Source organism: Centrocercus urophasianus, unplaced genomic scaffold (genome assembly GCF_019232065.1).
Source record: "Centrocercus urophasianus isolate 14NV4802_14NV808 unplaced genomic scaffold, USGS_Curo_1.0 seq_20, whole genome shotgun sequence".
NCBI classification, from domain to species: Eukaryota; Metazoa; Chordata; class Aves; order Galliformes; family Phasianidae; genus Centrocercus; species Centrocercus urophasianus.
This window is the reverse complement of record NW_024884756.1, coordinates 4,853,832-4,871,831: the sequence shown is the minus strand read 5'-3', so window position 1 is coordinate 4,871,831 and position 18,000 is coordinate 4,853,832. Positions and strand designations below refer to the sequence as shown.

Sequence of the window (18,000 nt, the reverse complement as noted above, 5' to 3'; positions counted from 1 at the left end):
AATCTGCGTGGCCTTTGCTGTACTGATGAGCACATACTTGCTTTACCACTGTTTCTTCATAGGTATTCATTGATTTAACTTACAGATAGACATAGTTACTTTTCACTCAAGCACAAGTTTGAAATGCTGAAGACAGGATTTTGAACTTCGGGATATAAGAGTGGAGGCTGGGGGAGAAAGCAGTTAATGGTGACTGATATTCATCAAAGTGGGCAGTCCATTCTGGACCCTGTTTTACTGAAGTTATGCAAGGTGCTGTTTTTTGATGAGGGCCGTGTGTGCCAGCCTCTCCTGTCCTGAGGGATGTGCTGCTGGAGAGGGGACGCAGGCTTCTCCCACCCTACGTGCATTTGCGCTTGCTTTAGACACATTCTAACCCTAAACATCCCGGGGGGTTTTCTGGTGGCAGCAATGTGCCTGAGGATGTGCCAGCACTTGGGAAAGGAACACTCAGCTCCTGGCATGCCCTGGGGCAGCACGGCGCTGCTTGTACTGATCCTGTGTGCTTCAGGAATTTTCCCATGGCCCCGAAGTACCCTTGCAGCCATGAGCAAGTACGAAATGGAGGATTAAATTAGCTGTGTAGATTTAAAGTAACGGGATGTTTCATTGCGGTCACCATTTCTTTGCTGGTGATAAAATTCTCAGACATCTGCTTCGCTAGGCTTAAGCAGTCTGTGCATGCCTCTTATTTAACTGATTGGTCTGAATTATTACTCTGAAATATGGAAAAGATGGTGGAGCACCCCATAGCCTCTTGGTGCTGCTCAGGTGTTTTAAGAAGAGGGCAAGTGGGTTTGAAATGAAAGAGAAGGAAAGGCTTGTTCATCAGAACTAGGTTTTTCTGTGCAGGTTCACTGCATCAGTGATGGCATGATAATATCTCATGAGCATGAGCTGTCCTTTGTCCCTATAAAGACAAAAACCACCCACTTTACACTAGCTTTCACTAGTAAAAATAATGAGCAGCAAGTGGGTGATGGGGAAAGCTTTGATAAAGGAGGTCAGGGCTCAGGGAAAGGAGCTTGTCCCAGTGCATCCTGTGCAAGGGCATCACCTGGGCTGGGCTTGGGTGGGCAGGGGAAGTGACACAATCAGCAGGGTGGCACAGAGGGCTGCAGAAGGGTGACAGAAATCACATTGCAGAGCTGTGATGTCAGTGTAGCCTGTTCCTAACATTTAGAGCTGGAAGCTTGGCTTCAAAAGCAATATGGCTCTGTGATGGTGCTATGTTGATATGTTTATGGACAGCGTGGGACCAAGGTGGACCTGCAGCATGCTCAGAGAGAACGCTTGTGCCCCTGCTGGCTCTGCTTTCTCTTCTCCCACGCTGTTGGCTTGCATATCTCCTGCTTGGCACTGGGAGAGCTGCAAGGAGGCATCTCCACTAAGCAACTGTGGAAGGGTTGAATAAGGCTCTTGGCACAGCCGGTCTCATTTCCAGCATGGCATCCAGCCCTTCTTCAGCAGCAGCCAGTCTTTTAAAAGTAGTCTCCTACTGACCAGTGGGCTGTTCTGCAACTGCACTGTGAGCTAGAAACCTCTCCCTAGCTTCCAGCTGAAATTTGTCAATGGCACAAAACCAGCCTTCGTGGTTTTTTTTTTTTTTTTTTTTCACCTCCATGTTTATCCTTTGTCACCATTCTACTTTTTTCTTGCTTTGAAGGCAGTGCTGTTATTGATTGTATAATCAACCTGCCTCTTTTCTCCTTTCTTGTGATCTTAATAGTCATTTTTTGCTCTCTCCTTTGAAAACGCCTGTTTTGAACAAAAGGCAGAACAGCAGAACCGACTTACTTGTATTTATCTGCTATCATCAGCATTTGCTGCATTTTGAAAGACCTCAGGCATGGTTGTTAAGCAATGGAAAGGAAGGAGAATGTCCCCTGTCACTGGTAAATCGTGATGATGATGGTGCTGGTGTTAGTAATAATGCTACCTTTCAGGCTGAGTCACTAGTAGGTGCTTCAAACCTGTTTACAGCCCAAAAGCAAGATTGTTCGGGGAGGAACTGACAGGCAGAGATGACATGACTTGCTGCAGCTTTTGGTAAGCAGCACACCAGCTCTGTGGGCCCGGAGGTGGGCCAGAGAGCCTGGGGGAGAAGGGAAAAATGTCTTCCTTACTTTCCCCTGCAAAATGCTGAACAGTGACGGGTTGGTTTGCGGGACGAGGTTGGTGAGGAAGGGAAGCTGGACTGTTCTGTGCACTGCAGCTCATGCTCAGTGCTTTTGTGATGATCAGCAGCTGGCACCAGCACTAGGCCTTCGCACTGCTGTGCCATATTTCAGAGGAGCAAAAAATAAGGAAGGTGAGCTGGTGTATCTAGCTCACATGGAAACTTAGGAGCAGTTGAGAAGCATATTTTCTTTTGCCTCTCTGGCTCTAAAGTCAACATAGTGCTTCCTGCAGCTCAAGAAGCGGTCCAATGTGTTAATGTTGAATTTTCACATAGCTTCCTAGTGTTGAGTTCCATGGAAGTCTTCCATGAAGTGCCTGGCTGTGGCTGGTGGCAGGGCTGGGGTTGGAAGTCACTGCTGCCTGCCACACCATCGTGGAAAAAATGATCCCACTCCAAGAGGAGAGCTTTGAGCGTCTTTGTAGCACAAGTCATCGGCTGCTTCAGCAGTCCTGGCCCCTGTGGGCTCAGTGCTGGAAAACCTGATGCCCAGAGGTAGGGCTGAGTTATTGGGCGTAAGCAGTGATGTTAGTAAATACGCTTCTGAAAAGAGGCAGTGGGAGTAATGGCAGTGCTGTGAGCGTTCTGGCACGTGAGGGGTTTGTGAGTGGCGCGGATTCGTTTGTGTTGAGGAGTGAAGCTTATGAGAAGAACAGATGTTTGAATCATAATGTTCTTTCCAGCACAGCTGATGAAAGAAAACTCCTCATAATCGTGACCAGAAACTATTCTAGTTATCATCCTTAAGATGAGTCATTTTTTTCCCTCCTTTCTAACCCCTCTGAGACTCGGGTTCCTTCTGAAGCAGGAAGTTATGAATCAGTCCGTTCTCTGACTCTGACACGCTGGGCAGCTGGAAGAATTGCATAGGGAGTGGGATAACAGTGCAGGAACCATGCTCTGCTGGGGGCTTCTCGTGTAAAGGGAAAGCTTGACATTAGAGAGACAGCTTGTTCTCGTCTTTGTTTTCCAAATCATCTTCAAATTTGTTATCAGAAGGCTCCAGGACATTTCTGTAATAAAACTGGCAGTTTGCCTGTTTGGCCTTTTGCTGTGTTTGTGTGCGATGTGTGGGGATCTCAAGGTGCTCAATCAACAACCCTTTCTTATCAATTAGTTGATAACGTTACCCCTACCTATGTCTGTAAGAGTCCTCTGTAGCATGCTGCATCCTCCTTTCAGTTAAAACCTTTTTGTGCAAAAAATTTTTTTCCTTGCATATACAATTACATAATTTTGCTGTGAGAAACTGTAAGAACACAGAAGGAGTCTGCTTCCACTTTATGAATGGAATGAAAACAGAATTAGACACAGCAGGATCAAGTCTAGGGTTAATGGCAGTGTGCCTGGGAGCGAGCTACTGTGTGCAACAGTTTTTGCTGTGACTCTTGTTAACGCTCTGCGATTCAGTGCTCTAAGCACCATAATATTAGTAACTAGGTGTCCAAGTCTGCCTTAGATCACTGTTGTGTTAGATGCTGTGTGCTCCAACAGTGGAGTTAATTCCAGAGCCCAGAGAGCTTACACTCAGACGTAGGAAGAGAGACAGAGATGTGAGAAGCAGGCAACATGCTGGTGAGACCATGTTTGCTGGTGTAATTACCAGCTGAGAGACCCTGTAGTTCACGCTGGGAAATCGTAGATGGAAATCAGTACTCATGTGTTGCAGCTCACTTGGGACATAGCAGCGTGAAAACACATACATTATGCAGCTAGCTAGGGATTTAATTCTGTTTTACTTGTGGGTTGTTTTTTTTGTTTTCCTTCTTAAAATCCAGTGTATTGAGAGTTAGGAAATACACAGCACCGTTCTGTCTCTCTGCGGTTTAGCATGTTTTCCATTAGGAATATGTTTTTCTCATTCAGTGACAGTTCAGTTACTAATGCAGCTCCACGTTCTACGTATTGACCAATGCAGCAGATAACTGAAATGGACAAAATGGTTCAGCTCCATTAAAAATTAAGCTGAAGGTTTGCCCCAAATGGAATCAGACGCCATCCCCTCTTTTTCCCCAAGTGCAGAATTTAGACGTTTTATTTCAACTAGCAGTAGAAATAGCAAATGAAACCAAGATAAGCTTTTTTTAATTTTTTTTTCTGACTTGAACAATGTAAGGAAGATCTGGTAAAGCATTCCTTCTGCACCTTGAATGTTTCTATACCTTTCAGAGGAAATCTACTTTGAAATGCTTGGCGTTGAGTCTTCGTACTGATTTGAGTTCAGTTGAAATGATTGGTGGTATTTGGCAGTGTAGGTTGGTAGCCAGGACCATAGGAGAGAAATAAGGGCTGAGCTCTTCTCCTTATATGTCTCCATCCACAGAGGCATTCATGTCTTTCATCTCTTCTACCCATCTGTGGATTTCCTGAGGTGGTAGGTAGGAGCTTAGTGTCTTCTGTCAAATGTGACAGCAGTTGGCCAGTGTGATTCACAGTGATGTGTATGGATAGGCACAGCAGACAGCAGAGACAGGCAACCGGAGCACAAGCACAGTGAGAGAATTAGGAAGCAAGTATTTTTGGGTTGTGTGAACACTGACACATCTTCAGCTGAACTAACCGATGGAATCAAGGCTGCTTTAATGTCAGGAGGAAATGTTAAGGACCTGTTACATAGCTGCGGAGAGAAGTTGGAAGCAGGGACTACGTGCACACCTTGTGATTTATGGCACTACTTGTGGATTCTGGCACTTCAACATATCACATTTTTAATTGCTGCCAAAGGCAGTTGTTTATAAAAGGAATTTCAGAAATGAGCAGCTATCAGAAGAAGAAATGCAGAAAGCTTTATGTAGATCACTGGATGAAAGAGGGGGAAAGTGTTACAGAGAGTCTGTGAGGGTACTAGGTTGTTGGTCAGGCCAGCAGCCTTACAGACATGGGATAATTTTCTTTTTTTTTGTTTTTTTTACATTGGCATCATCAACAGGGGTCCTTAATGTGGTGGGTGGGCTGCAGCCTTCATCTGAGACTTTATATGCAGGTTTTGAACTGGGGTTATTCTTGGTAGGAGGGGCTTTAAGAGTCCCTTCTGGCAGGACCAAGGGCCAGAGCAGAGTTTCTGGGCTCTCAGGTACCAGAGAAGATGAACATCCAAAGCTCTGTGCTGCTGCTTTTTGCACAGCATTCAAGGAGGCACAGTATGTCTTGGCCCCTCTGTTTCTCCAGCATGCTCAGGAAGCTATTCAAGCACTGATGTCAAAGGCCCGTGTTGCAATCTTCTCCTTTTGGGTTGCTGCATGAAAAAGTTTGTCATGCTGCCTCCGGGCAGATGCTGTGTCTGGTCAGTGTACTTCCTTGAACAAAACTTCCTGAAATCTAGATATGAAGACATTGGTTGGGAGCCAGAGCATTCTCACTCAGCTGTAAAGAGACAGCCCTTGCCCTGAAGGATTTGCAGCACAAATAGGCAAGTTATGGACAGCGTGAATGTGGTAATTCATGTTTTACAGATGGGAGAGCTGAAGCACGGGCTTATGTGTTTGTAAGTTCAAGGTCGTGGAGCAGAGCCCTGGACTGAACTCTGATCTTGCAGCTCAGTTCTGCTCTGGGGAAGATCCTCATTACAATAAAAACATAAACAAGGGCTGCTCTGAAAGTACTGCCTCCTGTTTTATGACGTTGGCCCACAGCATCAGTGGTGGATGTCGGTGGTACGGCAGTAGAGGTTGAACCTTCCCACCAATATTCCTCTGTGCCAATATTCCCTGTGTTGCTGTGTGGCAGATGGCAGCAAAGGGACAGGCTGACAGAATGGTATCTGACATGGAAGAGCATATGATGCAAAGGTATGTCCTTGAATTCCTCCAGATGGAACAAGTGGCACTCAGTGACATTCATTGGCACTTGGTGAACATTTATGGAGACCAAGCAGTGGGTGTGAGCACAGGGAGGCAGCGGGTGGCGTGTTTCAGCAGTGGTGAAAGTGACAGTGAGTCACCTCTGCTGGTGCAGATCGTTACGAGCATGGCATGCAGGCTCTCCTTCGGTTGCTTTTAGCAGACCGTATGCAGCTAATGCCCAATGGAAGAGGACAAAGTGGCAGCAAATAATAAATTACGTTAATCCAGAGAAGAGATGAGACAATCATAATCTCAGCAGTCCATAGATAATAAAACAGAAATCTCTTTATTCAGTGAAGTACCTTATAATTGCTAGTGTTATTAATCTCCTGGAAAATCCATGCCTGTGAAAAATAAGCCAGGCTTTTTTTTGAACGTGAAGTAGAGAAACGTTGTTTTCATCACCAGGAGGCCTGGATAATCATGACATTCATCTTGTTCTTCTTTTAACCCAATGGGAGCAGAATTCCAGGTTCCCTGCACTTAGCAGAAAGAAATAGAGAAGGCAAGGTGGAATAAGCATCAGTGATCTCAGCGAGCTGGTCCTGCTAGCCTCAACCAGCACTCTGAGACTTCTTTCCATCACATTCCACTCCCATCTCTGATATGCCCATTGGCCTCTGTGTGTGTTTTGCTGCATGTTTGAGAGCTTCCAGCGGCCGCAGAATACCCTTCTGTGCCCTTGAGTCCAACATGGCACTATTTCCATTCACACCTGAACAACTCGTAGAGGGCACCGCCAGCTTCTGTTGTCCCATGATGTCAGATTGTAGGTTTATCACCTCCTCTGGTGAAGAATGCATTGTTTTCTATGGTGAATAGAACAGTTAATAATGTATGAAAATGAGGTGAAGGAATAATAGAACTACCTGTTCCACTTTGCATTTTCCTCCTTAGAAGATGGCAGCCAGGATCTCTGGTGTGATGCTTGCCCTCTGCTGGTAATAGATATGTGCTCTTTGGGCTGATTTGTGTGAAATCCTTTAGAGGAGACCTTATGCTCTAACATGGATGTTATCCTCAAGAGGGGATTGGTCTTTCGTGGGAAAATTCATTCTAGTCTCATTTTAAATGGGATGCAGCCTGGCTCTTAATTAGAGTAATGGTGTTTTTTTTGCTCATGGGTAAGTATATGTGTCCATCTTTTCTTAGGAAGAGTTGCGTGAGGCGACTCCTTTACTAGGTGGCTGGTAAATTACTCTGAGTAGCTTTGGTTTGTCTCAGATCACACAGCAAATACTTTGTTGTCTCAGGTGGCTGTCAGGGCTGCCCTTGCTTTGCACATGCACTTAATGTTCTAGTTTCAAATCTGTGACGTAGTGCAGAACGTACACATGTGCTTTATCTTCCTTGAATGGAGTGTTTTCTAATGGTGGTGGGTGACAACCACACCGTCAGCTAAATTTTGTCCAGAATGAAGTATTCAGCAAAATGTATCTGGGCATCTCTGCTGCCTCTCACTGCAGAAGGTTGTGAAGCTCATGAAAATGCTGCAATGCAGCAAGTGTACTACCACTGATTAAAAGGGGATTTTTTGTTGTTGATGTTGTTGTTTTTCCCCCTTTCTGCAAGCTTGTAGGTGGCATTTTAATCAAGTTCTCATGGCAACAAGCATAATTTAAAAGCGCTGAAGCTTACAAAATTAGTCTTTTTCTGTATGTGCTTGAGGTGGGTGTTAAGTCATTACAACTGCAGCAGTGCTGGTTATTTCAGCGTTTCTGGTGCAGAGATGACAAGGGAAGGAAAATGGAAGGAAGTGTTGCTGAATGCAGAAAATCCTGTTCTGCTTTTACCACGTTCTACTGTTGTCTTTTATGTAAAGAGGGTGCAGTTAAACAAATGTGTAATGTACTTCTTACGCTGCTTCTAAATTCTTTCAGAGGTGTTCTGGCATCATATTTGCAGTGTGTTTGTAATTGCTGGAGTTCCCTTATTGGCAGGTATTTTGTTTCACTCCCTGGAACATGACCCCCATCAAAACATACACTTAAATGCTTGCAAAGCTGGGGAACAAATATGGGATTTTCATTGATCGCAGTGTGTGTCAGTACAGCAGAGAGCAGCAGGAAAGGGTTAAAAGGAAATCAGGGAGTATCTGAATTGAATGCTTCGCTTTCAGTTAATGAATTGGTCTCTAAAGTGCCACATGGTTAAAACATGGTAACCTATGGAAATCAGGCACTCTGATCTCTGGATGGTCTGCTTCCTGGCCATGTGTAATGAGAATACTTGAATTTGTTGCGCTCTGTGTTACTTAATGAATTTATACTGCAGTGTCTTTGTAGTCCTGCAGATATGCAGGGAACAGGGGAACGTGAGCCAGTAGTTCTTGGGGTGTCAGGAAACATAAGTCAGTGCTTGCTCTTTGCTGCTTTGAAGGAAGCTGGTTTTTCCTGACAAAACGTTAAATACTTGTAGGAATGAGCTGATGGTTTTTTTTTTATTTTTTTTTTATTTTTATTTTTTATTTTTAACTATCTCTTGCCTACAGGAGGTTAACATTACATTCCCAAATGGCTCTGCCTGGCCAACCTGTAGAAAAACTACCACTTTGTCTGTGTATTGTTGGTGATTAATGCACGTTGGCGACCTTCCAGCATGGATGTGTCTGACTTTCTCAGTAGGGGCAGACCCACACCTTCAGAGGGCTGCTGAAAGTAAAATTTACAGAGCTAACAGCACTGCCAGTAAAATAGAGCCATGCCCTTTGCTTTGGGAGAGGACAGCCGCATCTCAGCTATGGGAAAAAAGCTCTCAGTGTCTCCTTAGACTTGCGCAGTTATTCATTTGCTTTGCAGCAAGGCTGCTCTTCTTCCTTGTGAATACATCAGCTTTTTAGGCTTTTTCCTGCAAAGGAGCTCATGGTTCAGTGTCGTTCAGTTGTGCCCTTTCGTATCTAATTTGACTATGCATAAATGCTCTGCAGTGGTTTGCAGAGAGGTGACAGTCGTGGGCCCTCAGTGTATTTCCTGGTGTGGTTACATCACCAGGTCTTGATTGCCTCCTTCCATTTCTGTGATCTTATGGCTTTCTTGCTCAGGAATGGCTGAAATGGGAAAATGAACATTAGGAACTAAGGCAGAAGGAATATTTTTAATTTAGATTTTGATTAAGACCTGGAGTGAAAAGTGCCTTGAAGTTGGGTCATCAGAATATTTTCCCTGGTGCCTTCCATAGCACTGACTGAGAACATGGCAGGGAATTTGAGCAGATGTCTCTGAATGCTGTCCTGATCCACCCCAGTGTGCCTTTCTTTTCTCCCTACTTGCAGCAGAAGGTGGTTCTGGCACGAGAAGAAGTTTAAGAGAGTTTTGGACAGTGTGTGTGAATCTCTCAATAGATTTTGGAAATCTTTCATGTTAAGACCTCCTGGGATTCTGAACAGGTAAAGCAACAGAGAAAGGTCGAGAGCTGAGGAAAATATAGCCATGTCCTTTTTTTTTTTTTGTGATAGGAAACAGAGACAGCAATGAAACATGAGCTAAATGGAGAGAACTGTTTCCACAGCGACTTCCCGTCACAGTTGTGTGCATTTAGTATTGATATAAAGAAGCCTTCTATATAAAAACATGTTGTCTCAATAGTCACTCCTTGCGTGGAAAAAGGAAGAATGCCACCCCCATTTCAGAAGCTGCAAATGGTGATGAGCAATGCTCCTTGGAAGCCGTACAGCATAGCATAATATATTCTTCAAAGCACCGTACGATTTGAATGGTTGGTGTTTGAATGATCAACTCTATCTTTTAAATGGTAATTTTTTGCACTTGATCATGGGTCTGTGTCAAGTATAGTGATGTGGGTATTGTTGTCTTTATTAGCCAGATGTTAACAATTCCCATTTTGCCAAGTACAGCTCCTCTAAAATGCTCACAAATGCAAAGTCAACTGAAATAACAAGGATTGCTGTTTAGGAGCTCCTCCCATCCCAAATCCTTCCGTATCAACTCAGGTGCCTTTTTGAAGGACAAGTAATAATTTGCTTCAAGAAAAATCTCCTGGCTTCTGTAATATTCCCAGAGAACACTGACAAAGCACCAGAGTAAATCCGTTCTGGAAATGTCTGCTGATTGGCATGCACACAGTGGGGTTTGATCTTAGCAGCGCTTCTGGAAAAGGAGCTTTAGGTTTTATTCTTTCCTCTGGTTTGTGCTGTAGCCTCATTCATATAAATGCTTTCTCAAATTGGAAACGGCTATAAGGGCAGCAGCAGAATCCTTTATATAACATACAGGTATTTTATTTAAAAAAGAAAAAAAAAATAAGTGGGACGGGGGAGGCTTTTCATCATCTCTCTGTTGCTGACAGTGCATAATGTGGGGCACCAGCAGTGCTGGGAACTACCTCAGTACTGTATTCTTGGAAAAGGCTCCAGCTCAGCCAGATGGCGTGCAGAAAGCATGTATGGGGTAAGAGGGGACTTTCAGGATCTGTAAGCTGATGGAGGAACCTCAGTGCCTTCCCCAAGGTTTCTGTTCTCAAGAATTTAACACTGGTGGCAGGGCTGCTTTGGATCCACGTGGGGCTAGGCCTGAGCTGTCTGCACCTCTGCATCTGAGAGTGGGTGGGAGAGGAATGAGGCCAAAGAGGGGAGCCTACTGTTGGGCCAGTTGTTTTGGTATTACTGGGTATATTAGGTATTCCTAAACATAGCGTCTGTTTCTTTGTGGGTATGTCTTCACAGCGTTTAACAAGAGTGCTCTTCTGTACAGCATGGTCTGTGTTACTGCAGAGCAAGTATTGGCTGCTGCTTGCCTCAGAAAGGTAGATGTGGACTGAGAAGTGGGGTGCCCAACTGTTCTGAATACCATCTGTCTCCCTGCATAGTGCTGATCTTCGAGCTGTCAGGAACCTCAGTCTGATTTTTGGGTTGCGGCTTGGGCTGGATCACTGCAAGTCCTGTTACACTTCTAAGACAGTACTTGGGATGAGTTCCTTGCTATCTGATGCTCAGCAGCAATGCACTGAGGAAAGAGGGTAGAGGAAGCCCCGGAGCCTCTTTGAGTGGTTGAACCCTGCTTGGGAAGGGCAGCTTGGGCTCAGACATGCAGTGCTTTTTCCCTCTGGCTGTCAGGCTTATTATGCTTTCTTAGGCAGAAGTGGTTTTGTTGATGATGGGTGTGGAGGGGAAGATGAGGATGGATAAGCAACACGATGGAGGCAAGTTGCAGGGAATGAACTGGATAATAAGTTCAGGAGGGAAAACTGGACGTTAATTAACAGAGGAATGAGGAAAATGCTTATTGGGGTGAAAGCTGCAGGAAGCAGCTTTTAAAGACATCCCTTTTCCCATCAAATGAGATGGAATTTCATAGCTCCCTGCTGAGCATCGATGTTTAAAAAACTATGAAGGAAAGTACGTGGTATGACACAGACTGTATTGCATTGTAAATGAAAAACACCTATTACACAGCCGGGCGCTAGCAAATGAACAGCTTTGTTGGCCTTAGAAGTTTCTAGCTGAAACACCAGATTACAGCCCAGACACGTTCTTCCATGTGTTCAGCCCTCTGCTGATGCAGCAAAACCAAGCTCTGCAGACTGTGCCCTGCTGCTTGGAAGGGGCTGGTTCACCAGCTAAGGAGAGGGGGTGCACATTTTCAACCTGTCCTGCAAAATGAACTTGACCTCCTTATGCTAAAAGTCTGCAGACAGCACACAGTGACACTGAGCTCATAGTTATGTTGGGAACAAACAGGAGGATGAGCTGAAAACAGTGTTTGCGGAAGAAGGACATGAGGACTTGGGAAGACAAATGGCCCTTCCAGAAGGACCTGGCGATGTATCCTGAGCTGCCACTTATAAGAGGTCTCATGAGATGCTAAATGTAAATGTTTTATAGATGAAATGCTTGGAGCTGCAGCAGCATAAGCGGTCTTGTATGTTTTCCTTTTCATTTAGGGCAGGCAGTCTGAAACACATGCCCTACCGCTGACCTCAGCTCTGACCCAGAGGGGCTGTCTCTGGCTGAAAAGATGATTCATTCACTCTGCTAGAAGGGCTGAATGAATAGGCAGTGTTCAGTCTGCAGGATGCTTATCACTTGGGATTCCCTCAAAATTTAGGTCTGACATGACTGGGTCAGTAACCACGCGCCTTTGTTCCTACCTCCTTGAACGGAAATGTCTCTTTGCATCCTTCAGTGGTTCCCACAAATCAGGTCGATTTTTATGGCTTGCTAATTATTACTGCTAGACTTCTGCCGGGCTTCAGGATGAAAAGAAGAGAATTGGTGAAAGCTCAGGGCACAAAACTTACAGAATAAATCACTGTCTATCTGGCAGCAAGGAAATCCAGCTATGGCAGCCACTTTAATATAGACATCTGTATAGTGCTGAACTTTGTTTAGGCTTGGAAAGTTTTGCACTGCTCTTGTTGACAGACAATATTAAGGACAGCCAAAAAAGCTAAAAAGAACTGTCACAAACCAGACCTGGTCTAGAGGTGTGTCAACAGTTATCACACAGGCAAGGCTATCTGAAAGGACACTAAGGTTTCAAGGTTAGACCCGGACAGTTTGGCTGTCAAAGAAATCACAGATGATAGCGCAATTGTAGCTGGGCCCCTTGTGCACGTGTCCAAGCTACTGCTAGTTCTGTGAACTTGCTTCATTCTTCCCATTCCCTCTGACTTCCCCATCCCAGACATCAGTGCTTCAGCTTCCCTTCGCCGACAGCAGCCCTCACCCATGGAACCTTGTCCATGATCACTGTCCAGATGCTTTTTGAACTGCCGTGAGCGTTTATCATGCACAACTTCTTGCAGTAGCTAATTCATTGTAATTCCCTGCAGCAGGAAGAATCACCTCTGCTCATTTGCACAGTGCCTGCCACAGTCGGTCCTGCTTGACTGTTCCTGCACTGTTGCTCCTTGTGGAGGGAGGGATTGTTTGCTTATTCATCTTCCCTTTGCTGCATACCTTTATAGAGCACCATCCGATTCCCTTCTTTCTCAAGACGAGGAGCCCAGCCTGTTTAGTCATTCCTTGCACAGAAGCTTCTTTAATCATCGTGATTGCACACTCTGCACTTTTTAGGAGTCGCCTGTGCCTTGTTTGTGATTATACTGCATTCAGACATTCTGATTCAACGTCAGTATTAGTGCTGCTGAAAGACTGCAACAGGAAGAATCCAGGGAAATTCAGAAGCGGCCTCAGTTGTTGTGTGTTAGATCCTAGATCTCTGTCAAATAAGATCTCAGGAGCACCTGAATGCATAAATGTTTTGTGAATTTTCCATGTCCCTTCTGTGCGTGCCCTATCTCCCCCTGTGCTTTTTGTATCTTGTTGAACATGTAATGGAATTTTCTGCCTGTAGTCCTTGGAAGAGCTGCCTCGAGAGAGGTTACTCCCCTTGTCCAGAAGGTGACCTTGAGGGCATCTTCGCTTTTGCTGCCTGGAAGGAACCTGATCTGGATCCTTGTAGGCGTGAAGGTGCCTGGCTGTGATGGAAACCAGCAGGCCTGGGTTAGCAGGTGATGACTATGTCTGTCGAGAAGGTGCAGATGTGACACTGAAACTCAGTGGAGCTTCTTGCCTCTTCATGTAGAGCAGCTCGTGCTGGCCACTGCTTGTGGCGGGAGTCTAGGCTGGATGTTTTGATTGGAGATGGCAAATTCTGGCTCCCCTCCTTCCCCCTGGCTGTCTCTTTATATTAAAATAACACACATTCAGCCCCATGGCTTTGTTTTTTCCAGACTTGTTCCTCAGTTACTAAATTTGTTCATCAGTCACATCTTATCATTCTTGACACACGTTTTCTTCATCCTGCACAACTTTCTTGTCCTTCCCTACTCCTGGCCCTGGGCTTGCTCCTTTGCCTCCCACAGAACTCATTCTTTCCTCCTCTTATCCCAGGAGAGCACCTCTGACTTCACACATCTACGTCAGCCCATTGGCGCAGGGTGGGAAGATACTGGGAGGCAGCAGAACAAGGTTAAAGCCAACCTGTAGCAAGAATCAAGCGATTGCATGCACCCATGGGAACTGGGGGAGGAAAACGAGCCCCTGAAATAGGACTTGCTGTCACAGCAAAGGCCTACAGTTAAGATTTCAGAAAGCCTTAATGGCTCAGTGAGTTGATTCCTCTTTACGCATTAATACTTTAGAACTTCCCACCCTCCTTCCCCCCTCCCTCCCGCCCGAAAAAAGGAACTCAAAATTAAAGAAATCTTTGTAGCTAACATACAAGCCGAGGCATATAAACTTCTGTTTCTGCTTGAATGCATATCCCAAGGTCTTAACTGAAGTCCTTCCAATGGGAAAAATACCTTTGAACGCAAGGGCTGCAAACTCAGCTTCTGTGCTTCCCAGTTCCTTCCTACTTGTGTTCTCTCTGCCCTCCATCCCCTGTGCCTGAGCAGAGCGGGGAGTGACTGCTTCATTTCTTTTGTAGGCTGTAGGGTTGGTTGAGTTACAGTTTGGCAGGGAAAAGCTATCACATGGTAACACTGTATCCCAAATATTGTGATTTCACCCTCCAGAGTCTTTTAAGAGCACAAAAGATTTCTGGGTATTCTCATTTCCAGGTAGTGAGAGAGTATTTTATTTGCCTGGGTATGCAGTCATGGTCATACGAGTGGGTGGCTGCGTGTGGGTGGACAGCATGTTTTTAAGTCATGAGAGTGTATTTAAGTTAAAAGAAGTGTTCTGTTTATAATATGATTATTAGAAAATAGTTTGAAGAGATGAAATAATCCTACCACTTTGGTGGGACCGGGGCTTTGCAGCACAGCAGTTGCTGCTCAGGCATTCTGCAGGAAGGAAGATTCTAGCACTAGCTGCCACATGCCAAGTTTGCTGTAAATAACCTTCCCCTCCATCAGTTTCACAAGCCTTTATCTCCTCGTTTTTGCTTATTTATCTACTGTTACTGGTTTTGTGCTGCAGGTGAAGGCATTGGCTTCTGTAATGGGTTCCTGGGCCCCTGCCTGTAAGGTTTTCTAACCACGAAACTGAGAATGAAAGACGCTTAAGGGAATCTGAGTGGAGGGGACTCAGAACAAGCTTTCTGCTGTCCTCTGCTCTTTTTCAGCATGAACAATCAGTGTCTCTGCTAGAAAGTAAGATGTTCCCGCTTCCCCTGCGTGCCTGTCACGATTGCCTGGTGTGTCTGAGCATTGTGAGCCAAAGCTCCCTCAGCAATAACCTGCTGCCCCTGACCTGGGGAGAAAACCTTCTTGACGTGATCAGGGGTTGCTCAAACCGTCCTTCCCTTTTACCACTTACATACTTCATTTGCATGTCGGAGTCCAGCTTGTTCGGTTGGGGATGGCTGACAGCATGCCTTTATCTCAGCACGTGAAAGGACAGATAAGCTGGGATGGTGGCCGAATTGGGCAGTCCTCCCATGGAGGTGATGCAGTGCCCCTTGCCTGTGGCTGCGTGGCCCTGGAGGCTGTGCCAAAGCTGTGCTGCTGAATCTTGCTCGTGGGCTGCTTCTGCTGCGTATGTTTTCAGGAAAGAGCCTGCCTAAAATTGCCTCGAGCCTCCTGCTTACCATTTCTAGCAGCTGACGTGACAGTGCTCCCAAAGATAGCATCCGGGTATTTTCAGAGATTGTGCTGTAGCAGGGGTGGAATTAGTTTTGGAAGTTAGGTAAGACCTCTGAAAAATCAAAAACGCAAACACGTTTGTAGAGGCAGCATTTTTTTTTCTAATTAAAAGCTCACAGAGTAGAGTTGAGATTGCATGAAAACCTGTCACATTTAATGAAGTCATAGTGAAAGAACCAAGGGATGTGAGAGTAATTGATGTACGTGGAGAAGGAAGAGCCCCACCAGTGCAGGTAAGGAGCTTGTTCTGGGTGGGTGAGATTGCTGCTCTGTGAGTTTCTGTTCAGAGTTAGCAGTGTGGCACCTCCCTGCTGAACGGACTGGTTCTCATCACAGATTGCAGACCTGTCCTGAACGGAGACTGTGTGAGTCACATATGAGCATCATTAATTACATTCTTCACTACCTAATTTGAGCTGTCATCCATCACTGAGCCTCTCGAGAGAAGAGGTGCAACATCACTTCGATTCATCTTAGCAAGGTCAATGCAGGGAAGAGAGAAATCTTGCAAAATGGCACTCTAGCCTTTTTGTGGGCTGCCTTTCCTGGCACCTCATCCACATCTAAGTATGGTAGTGTGAGCTCAGAGCAAGGGAAGCGTGCAGCTGTTAGCCTGTTTAGCAGCCATAGCAAGTCCATGGCTAGTTGGCACTACCGAGGGTCAGAAGACAGTGAACTTTAAAATCATCTCCTTAAGCTACTGATTTCAGCTGGCCTTCCAGCTTTTGGAAACTTGTGGTATGTATGGCGAACCTTCTATAAATGCTTCAGTAGCGAAAGGCTATGAAGATACAAATATAGACTTAAATTGTTGAGGCAAGTGTTTGTTTCACTAACTCTTCTTAAAAACTGCAGCGTTGTGCACAGTTTAAAATCCAGAGTGACTTGTACTCCTTGGTGTTGGCACCTCTACCAACTGCTCGTGGCTCCTTAGTGCTTTTGCTGTCCTTCGCGTGGAGCGGATTTCTTGGCAGTAACTTTTTGCCTTGTTTCTTGCTGCAGATATCACTTATAGTTGTCATGGTGCTGTTGTTATGGTTACATCTCCTTTACCAGCTGAAGTGCCTCTCCTCTCTCCTGCAGGAAGCAATTATGACTGGTGGTAGATGTTTGTATGTAAGTGTATTTGATGAATGGTAAATTGTGAAAAAATACAGCGTCGTGGATGGAAACTGTTGGAAAGAGGTGGTGTTGGAACAGGAAGGAGTGGGCAGGGATTCACAGAGCTTTTTGACTAGGGCTGAGCCCTACGGTGGATGATGTTTTTGAAGGCAAAAGCTGCTGGTAATGTTTCATAATTGTGAGAGGCGCCTGGTTTCAGGTTTCTGACGCCTAGTGAGGTTGTGCAGCCCCTAGGGTTGGGTGTGAGGCCATGTGCATAGTGCTGTGGAGGGCAGCAGCCCATGGCTAGCTGGCATGGCAGCTCTGCTTTTCTATAGCTTGGGAGTATTGGTACCTTCCCCATCAAGGAAGGGCTGTGTCCAGCAGGAGCAGCAGCTGGAAGTTTCCTCCTCATCCATTTAGCTGTTCCCACTCTGCAGCAGGATGGGCCCAATTGCTGCCATAAGAAACACAGGTCAGGCTGTGCTGTGCTGCAGAGAGGAGACAGAGCATCCTGTTCAGGGCTGTCTAGCTCACTGACCAAAATCCTTTTCTTGAAATTTCTTCCCGCTCCATTCATTCCCAGAGCTATAAAAAAAAAATACAAGGCAGGATGAAGCTGTCATGGTTGCATTAGCAGGTGTTCCTCCAGTCTTAGAGACATTTTTATTGCTTAGGAGCTCAGCTTTATGCTTCTGTCGTGTTTTGTCTCACCAAAGCTGCCGCTGTATTTCAGCCATCTTGTACCTTGCATGGGTATACAGGATTTATTGCTGGGTGTGGAGCAAGGGGCTTGGTCAGGAAGTCGTGTTTCTTCATGTGAATTTGTTCCTGTTCTCCATGCCCTCTGACAGACACTCAGCCTGCAGCCCATTGTGCATTGGTTACCTCACTCTGCTGGTGGCTATTGAGCCACGAGCTGTGGTTCTGCCAGAGCTCATCTGGCTGCGAAATCATCACAGCAGTGTCAGAGATCTTATATACACCCAGAAGCTCCTGCCTTTCTAAAGCCACGTCCATAGTTTCTGATAATCTAACAGGGCTTATTGTTGACTTGGATGCTGCTTGCAATATTTATGAATCCATTTATCACCGTTGTCAGCATCATCAGCTTATCTTTCAATTTTAATGGTAGGCTTTGGTGTGTTTGTTCCTTGGCATCATCAAAGCTAAAGCCATGAAATGGGAATGAAGGAACTCTTAAGTGTGGTTTCTACATTATGAAATCAGTTGGAGATCGGTTTCTAGATTTCAGGGAACTTCTCAAGTGAGGAAACGTGTCAGAAGTGATTTCTCTGTTGTGGATTGAATTTCGTATTTTGGAAGAAC

At 45.4% G+C, this 18,000-nt stretch overlaps 1 protein-coding gene across 1 annotated transcript in view; it reads left to right on the top strand.

The window, feature by feature from the left end:
• Window positions 1–18,000, top strand: part of MAP2 (microtubule associated protein 2) — a 189,122-nt gene that overhangs the window by 104,707 nt on the left and 66,415 nt on the right. The gene's annotated exons all lie outside the window — the stretch shown is intronic.